At 38.6% G+C, this 7,990-nt stretch overlaps 1 pseudogene; it reads left to right on the top strand.

Moving 5' to 3' along the window:
- The first annotated feature begins 335 nt into the window (after positions 1 to 335).
- On the top strand, positions 336 to 2,127 carry LOC102003264 (annotated as a pseudogene).
- The last annotated feature ends 5,863 nt before the right edge of the window (positions 2,128 to 7,990 follow it).

Genomic DNA, 7,990 nt, shown 5'->3' with positions numbered 1-7,990 from the left:
GCTGGGTATGCAGCCCGACCCAGGAGCGCCCATGTGCTGCCCTGGGAAGCTAGCGGCAGTGGCGTCTCGGGGCGAGTCTGGTTTGCACGAAGTCCGTCTTGAGCCCATTCTGCGGCTATTACCTCAGGCAATGGTTGTGGCCACAGCAACACATATTTTCCAAGGGTATCATTATTTATTTGCAGCAGCTGTGGCGGGAATGAACACTTTCCTTTATTTTTATATTCTCAGCAAGCGTCTGCCCAGCCTTTCCCCAGTGAAACAGCTTGCTAGAAGAACCTGCACTGCCATCATAATATAGAAGTGTTCAATACAGGAAAGAGAGACAGCAGCGAATGAAGACTATAAAAGAAGAGAAAAAAGAATGCCAAAGATTGAGAAAATCTGCCAGGACTAGCAGTGTAATGTGGAGGAAACTGTCTTTAGGGCCTGTTTGCAGGCTATGCCTCCAGGAACCAGGGGATCCTGAAAATTTAGGAGAATTTCCTCAGAAAGACATTATTAGTGTGCATTATTTCTGTCTTATCCTGTCTAGTAAACTGCCTCAGAGGGCCCAGTCCAGCAGAGATTTCCATGGATTCCTGCCTGAAGACATCAAAACGGTGGCAGACCAAGCTTCTGGAAAGATCTGCTTTGTGTGCAAGAAAAAGAGAGTTGCTATTAAGTGCCAGAAGGATTGGGGGGAAAAAACTCCCAACCTAAACAATATCTGGGACAAGTTTGTGTTCTTTAAAATTGAAGAATGGATTTTAGGAACAATGAAGGTTAAGAGCAGAATGTATTTATTGGGTGAAAGAAAGCTTCTGTTTGAGAGAGGGAAAGAAAGGGGCCCAAGTGTCTTGCCCAGAATCCTGTCTTTTCTAGGATCTTTTATAGAGCAAAACCACAAGGTGAGGCAGGCCCGAGGTAGAAAACATGGGAACTCACTAGGTGGGCATGAGGCAGACAAAACTATTGTCAGCCAATAAGATTACAGTATAATTGTTCAGGTAAAATTAATTAAATTGGGACCAAATGGGGAAGTGAGTCACATAGCAAGTGGGCATGAATACAGAACAGGAGCTTTTCCTGGAAGGGGGCTGGGTCAGTGACTCTTTAAGGTGATTGCTACCTATGTAAAACATCAGTCCCTGAGGTCCATCCCTAGGGAAGTATGTGGGCGCATTTGTTTAATCTTTTGTCCACAGCTGGAGGTGTCTGTCTCCTCCACAGTTGCAAGGTATCTCACCTTTCGCACTAGCTCCTTTGAGGGCCTGGCCCTGTCTGACTGCCTATAATATTTCTGATATTTCTGTCAAATTCAGCTGCCTATAAGAGGATCAGTGTGCTAGAAATCTCCATCTGCCTTGTGGCCAAGAAAGGGTTGCCTTTCACAATTTTTTGGAGGGCACAAATCATCTGGTGGAAAACAGTGCCCAACCCAAGACATCCAATGGGGGAAAGAGGACAAGGAAACCTGCGTCTCGTGCTGTGAAGATTTATCCCAGTCAAGTTCTGAGAACATACGAAGCCTTGTTGTAGTCAATCTGTCTGCCACTGTGAGTATATTCAGAAATATGCCCACACATCAGCAAAGCGTTTCTTCAAATGTCCCCAGTGTAACAATCGAGAAGAATTTCCTCAAAAAATGCTAAGAATGGGAATTCATATTCCAGACAGAGATGCTGCCTGGGAATTTGAGCCAGGGGCTTCCTCAGAGTCGTACCAACACTATCAGCATTGTGATGCCTCCACTGTTGTGTGAACAAGGCAGAGACAGCTTTGAGGGTGAAGGGAGGCAGAGCCTGCTTCTGTGTGCTATGTGTGGATCTCAGGAAACCCATAGGGACTGCGCCTTTCTTAGATCCAACAGCAAGAAATGGGAGTGTGAAGAATGTTCATCTTCTGCTTCACCCACGGACTACATATCTGAAAATTCAAGTGACACCCCCGCCTGCAGCAGCACCTTACACTGCCCAGGAGCATTTCTGCAGAGACGCCAGCCTGGAAGAGAATCCAGGCCCTTCTTGGACCATTTGGCCGGGAACTTCCCTATTAGAAAACCGAGAGTCCTCTGGTAGCAGAAGTGGCCATTCCTGATAGTTGAAGTGTGTCAAAATCACTAAGAGCTGCAGAAAATCCCAGTAACAGCTTCTGAGTAGTTTCTGCCAAGCATATACTGGGTATGAAGCAGCACTGCTCCATCAGGTTTGAGGGAAGGAGCACTTTGAGCCAGTGAGACAAGGAAAAGGGGCCAGAGCTGAGATTATGAGCCAAGAAAAAAGAAGTTCCAGGGGAGCATGAAGAGCGAGTAGAGTCCAGATGCCAACAGCTGAGCATGTCTGTGGCTATGAGAACGCCTCTGCTCTTTCTCCCTAATTCGTTCTGTCCTCTTCTTCCATGCATATTTTCCCACCTTAGTCTGCTTCTCACACAACTCTTCTTCACTCATGTTTATTGCTATGTAAATAAAAGTCTTTCTCTCCAAAATAAAAGAGAGGGAAACCCTATCATTTGCATCAAAGTGGATGAACCTGGAGGACATAACCCTAAATGAAATCAGCCAGACATAGAACAAGAAATATTACTGTGATGCCACTTCCATGTGCAACCTAAACTACCCTATCTCATGGAGACAGAAGGTAGGATGGTGGCTGCCAGAGCCTGGGGGATAGGAAGAGGTTGGTGAAAGGATACAAATGTTCAGTGTGACAAGATGACTAAACTCTGAAATCTAACATGTAGCATGCTAACTATAGTTAATGATACTGTATAGTACACTCAGAATTTAAGAGAGTAGGATGTAATATTTTCTTTCCTTCCTCCACACACGCAAATACAACTGTGTTAATTAATCAGTGTGTTAATTAGTAAATGTTTCACAGTATATGCATGTATCAAACCAACACACACACAGTAAGTATATACAACTTTTCGGTCAGTCATTTCTCAAAAAACCTGGGGTCCATCACTTCAGAAAGTTAACCTATGAGTCTTTCCAGTGAAGCCCTACACCATAGATAATTACTGTTCTGGGACCAGCCATATAGCTCAGTGGCACAAGCTCCTGCCTGGCAAGCGTAAGGTCCTGAGTTCAATTCCTGGTACAAAAAAACCCCACTAAACAGACTTCCTTATTCAATTCAAGATATGTTGGCAGTGTGTTACTGGAAAATACCTTCATCACATCAAATGATATTTGTTCCATCTTAAAAGTTTCTTCGATTAGAGCACGTGCACTAAGCCAGTTACAAAAGCCTCCAACTATCCGGTTTGAACATAGTGCTAGTTCCTTTGAAATATCAAGAATGATTTGTGTGATTTGCTTATTTTCACTTACCGTCAGTGTTGAGTGAATGTAATATTATTCTGATGTTGAAAACTCATAGCAATGTTATATATCTTGTCCAAAGCAGAGAGCATCAATACTGGTAATAACCAGAATAAAATCTTTGGTTCTTAAGAGATAAAACAGACGATGGAGAAACACATTTTTAGTATATATTCAGAGTTTGATGCTACATGACTTTTTTTTATCAGATACTTTGTCTCCCATCTGTGCTTTTTAAGTTGTTTAGTATTCTTTATTCTTCACTTTGTATTTCTTCTCCTCCGAATTGTCTTTTGTGCTTATTTTTATTCAGGGTTGTTATTCTTTTTATTAGATTATGAAAGGTACTTCTATATAAAGATTGCCTGATTTTTGTCTGTCATTTGATTTGCCTTTTGACTCATGTTTATGTGAAAGCCCCACCACAGACATAAAAGGTTCTAGTTTAATTCCCAGTTCCCACCCCTGCCATGCAGTTAGATGTTCATGTTAACCATTCCTGGAATGTATGGTTGTAAACGCCCTGCCCTTCTCAGACTCCCAAAATGTATTGTTCTACCCCTCCCGGATTCTCGGAATGTACTGTTCTTCCCATAAAAAAATCCCCCCATATTGTTACAGATGTGACATGTATTTGGCAAACAGGATGAGGTTTTAGGGTTTAAAAACTGGTCTCGTCCCTGGATCGGGACTGGTCTGATCCTTCCCTGCGTGGAGGCTCTCAGTCAGTCCCTGGCCAGGAATAAAGGCTTGTCCTAAATTCCAATGGGCGGTCCGTGCGTCTTGGTGTTTGTGGGTCGGTACCATTTGGTTCGTTTCTGGTTGCGAGTCCAGAACAGTTTATAATCTACTTGGTACATTGAAATTTAAAACTTTTATGCAATAAATTGTTCCAATAACCTTATGGGTTTTAGTTCTGTGTCTTGTTTGGAAAGACTTTACCACTTAAAGATTACATAAAAATTTACTGTACTTTTCTTCTCCATCGTGGTCTCATATTTTTATCCTTAGATATTCAATCAATTTACATTGTTTGTTGTCAGCATATAAGAATCCTGCTTTTGAGAAAACTCACTTGAGAGTTTCTCAATAGTATGTGTTTTAAAAATTCATCTCCCTTATTTGAAATTCTATCTTTAAAATATATTACATATGTCTGGGCAGTTAGATGCATTGTTAAATTCCCTATTATGTTTCACTGACCTCTTATACATGGGAAAAGTCATGAGCTATTTTATTGGTACAATTTCATACGTATTCCTAGTACCTAGGTGTGCTATCCATCTCTCACTGCTCTTGTTCCCTCAGCTATGTCTCTTAACTGTCTTTTCACATAAACTTTAAAATCTATTCGGACTTCGGCATCTGTTTGGAGATTGCTTTAAATATATAGACTGTCTTTGGAAGAAATCATGTTTCATTACCGAATCTCATAAATGAAGTAGATCCTACAATTTATTTAACCTTCTTTTATGTTCCTCAAGACAATTCTAAAGTTTCTTTTTCAAAAATTTCAATGCAAACACTATTCACTCATTGCTAATTTTATCAGTAGAAATTTTGTATCTAATATTGACAATACAAATGAGATTTTCTTCTATTGTATTTTCTAATTTCTTATTAATTACATAAAGGAGAGTTGCTCATATTTTGTACATGGTGAGATATTATTTTGAAGTGTTAACAGATTCTTGCTATCTGTGTTAGTTTTTCTTAACTCTGAACATCCTTTCTTGGGTAAGAAAGATGGAGCTAACACAGAAATGCAAAACAAATAAAAATAAATCTTTTTAGCTATTTATAGCCATTTGAAAACATGGTAAGCATGCAGGAAAATGATGTCAGTGCTGAAGAAGGGCCCAGGGCCACCCCTGCTGGAGCATGGTGAAGCTCCAGCCTGATTTAAGTATGACATGTGATTCTGAGGGCAGAGAGCTGTCAGAAAAAGCCAGATCTGGAGGAGTCTTGTTAGTAGGATGGAGGGACCATAGAGATGATGGCATGGACTGACAGATTTTGTCACAAACTCTTTGGCTTTATTTTAAAGAAAGCCTCATACTGTATCCCTGAGATCTTGAATGATTGGAATTGCTTATTGATGTTTTTAATAAAACACCTTTACTGAGATATCATTCATATGCCATGGAACTCACCCACTTAAAGTGTACAGTTAATTGGCTTTCAGTTTATTTGCAGAGTTGTGTAACCATCACCACAATCAATTTTAAGACATTTTTATTACTCCTCAGAGACACTCAATATCCCTAATCTATAACCCCAATTCCACAAGTACATACATGTTCTTTATTTTTACACGCCCTTTTTTAAACATACATGAACATATGTTTTTCTAAACCATTTTAACAAAGATAAAATAATATCTATTTAACTATTTCCTAAGAAAACCATGAATGCAGAGTTTCTTGTAATGTCACTCTACGACTGAGAAGCCACACAGCACTGACCCCTCTCTGATGGGGGTGATTCCTGTCAGTCCTGGGCCTCCTGATCCAGAGATACAAGAATTCCTACTGGTATGACCTTTGGCTGAGGGGTTGCTATAGCCAGATCAAACAACTGTCTGAATCAAAAGCTGTTAGTTTAAGTCCTTCCAGAGTTTCCTTGGAGATGTTCCTTTTTGTTTTTTAACAGTGGTTTTCTGATTTTCCTCTCTGAGGAGGGGCCGATTTTTGTGCCTTTGGGAAAATCACTTTTGGGCCCTATTTGTTCTAAATCTGTCAGTATTTGTGACTTTTTTTTTCCTGTGATGTAGTTAATCCTCTTAATTTTCAGTGTAAACATAGAGCTGTTCCTGTTTCAATAGAATCTGCATCATTTTAATAGATATAATGTCCTTGGAGTGTTAAGAAATGAGTTTTATTTTCCACATTTTAAAGAGAGAGAAGTAGTATAGAAAAACTAAGTCATTTGCATTTGTTCCAAACATTTTAATTAGTGACAAAGCCAAGAATAGTAGTTATGTCTCATGATTCCTTTCCACATATCATTCAGTCTATTATGTTTCTTACATGTCTAACTAGGGATAAAAATAAATTAACAAAAACTTTTTCATAGCTATATTTTATTTTTTAAAAAATATTCATAATGTGTTTTTCACTATATGTAAAATGTTGTATGTAATAATTTCCAGGGAAAAATTACTTCTGTGTCATAAAAAGAGCAAACAGCCAACTATTCTGTAGAAATCAGATAAACAAATGATTACAAATCCTCTGAAACTCCTCTTGAAGAGGAAAGTGTTCACTCACAGATTACTATCCTCCCAACTTCTGTCTCCCAACGCTTCTCAGCCTCTGGATTTGTAAGATGAAAATAACAATGCATAACATTTTTTATGTTTTTAGACTTAGCATAGCACTTTCCTATGCCTTTCTTATTGCGTATGTGCAACACTGGATATCAGCTATTTATCACAGTGTAATAGATGAGGAAACAGAGGCTGAGAAAAGTTAATATGCAAGATTACACATCAACACATGGGCCTTCCAGCCTAAGGCCACAGTCTGTCCTGGTTTCTTGAGCCTTGCTGCCTTTGCTACTTGGAAAGGTCATTAAGGTCTTGACAGAACTGAGGTAAGGCACATTACCCTTTCATATTTGTGTGCTGTTTTGGAAAAGCTGTGCCCACTTCTTATATTCCTCTAAAGTTTAATCTGACCTCAGATCCTTTTGAGGGTTCTGTTTTCTGAAGAGGAGCTAGTGCTTCTGCACCCACTGATGTGACTGCTTTACTAAGTATTTCCAGACTTCTCTTTCTTTCACCTTCCTCATTCTACCAATTAAAGAACAAATGTAGTGCTGGTGTTGGGTCTTGTCTCTTGTTTGCTGTCTTAGAGAAGGGGCTGTTGTCTGGGTTCCCATCTTTCTAGGTTTTATTAAAGGAAATTAGGCCTCAACCTGGTTATCTTGCACATAACATGTGTTTCAAAACATGGATGATCTCTTTCAAAATCCTTAGTAAATAATTTTTCAGTAGTAGAAAGTTTAATTTAACTGAGCAGTGGAGACCCATGCCTTTATTCATATGAAAAACATGAAAATCTGCTTGATTGGTTTTTCACTGGTGTTAATGGCAGTGTACATGTATATGTTGTCCTTAATTCTGAGAAACATATTCTAAAATCTTGCACTTCCCTTCCTTTGCCTTTCTTTAATATGAAGCATTTTTTAAAAAAAGTCCATGTATTTATTTGAAATGCACTTGAATTCTATGTAGCTGTAGCATGATAACACAAAAAAAGAACTGATGAAATTACAGAAATAATTGAAAACTACCCTGAATTGAATTGGGGTTTAACTTGATACATCATGATTATGATGTAATATTAACTATATCCACTGAGAGAAGGATGGCTGATAAATTATTAACACTCATTTACAAAGCTAGTTTCTGTATTTCAAAGGTTTCCAACCTAATCTTGTATGCAAAAGTCTCCTGAAGAAGGCAAAATCAAAGAATTAAAGAATTGTACTCCAAATTCAAAATTATATTATATCAACATGATGGAAAAATTAGCCACTAGAATATATAAGGTTGTTAAAGGATGGATAGATAGAATTTAAAGAAATTTGAGTTTAATATTAGCTATATTATTTTCAATTAATAGTGGAAACATGTTGATATACTTTCCATTAGTATAAAGGTAAAAGTATTTCCTC

The sequence above is a fragment of the Chinchilla lanigera genome, unplaced genomic scaffold (assembly GCF_000276665.1).
Source record: "Chinchilla lanigera isolate Chin_1 unplaced genomic scaffold, ChiLan1.0 scaffold00028, whole genome shotgun sequence".
Lineage (NCBI taxonomy): Eukaryota > Metazoa > Chordata > Mammalia > Rodentia > Chinchillidae > Chinchilla > Chinchilla lanigera.
The sequence above is the reverse complement of the archived record's forward strand: the minus strand, read 5'-3'. Positions and strand labels throughout refer to the sequence as shown.